A 304-nucleotide genomic window follows, 5' to 3' on the forward strand; every position below is an offset into this window, starting at 1 on the left:
CAAGTTTGAACTTTGCAGGTGTGAGAATTATGCCGGCGACCACAACGCCAACATGGGCCCCAAGCTCTCTGTCCGTTTGGCGCGCTCCCGCCACCGCTGCTGCCGGCTGCGCCACCAGCGCGCCCTTGCGGCGGCGTCCCGGAACCACTGATTGGGCGCGAACCGCCCGATGCGCCCGATGCGTGAGGCCCCTGATGACCTCCTGATGGGCCGGCGCTGGGGCTTCCACGGTTGACCGCCCCTTGATGATCTCGCCCAGGGTTCGCTGTCTGAATGTGGTTGATCCTGGCCTGCCCGTTGTTGT

Source organism: Frankliniella occidentalis, unplaced genomic scaffold, assembly GCF_000697945.3.
Source record: "Frankliniella occidentalis isolate FOCC.00 unplaced genomic scaffold, Focc_3.1 Scaffold195, whole genome shotgun sequence".
NCBI classification, from domain to species: Eukaryota; Metazoa; Arthropoda; class Insecta; order Thysanoptera; family Thripidae; genus Frankliniella; species Frankliniella occidentalis.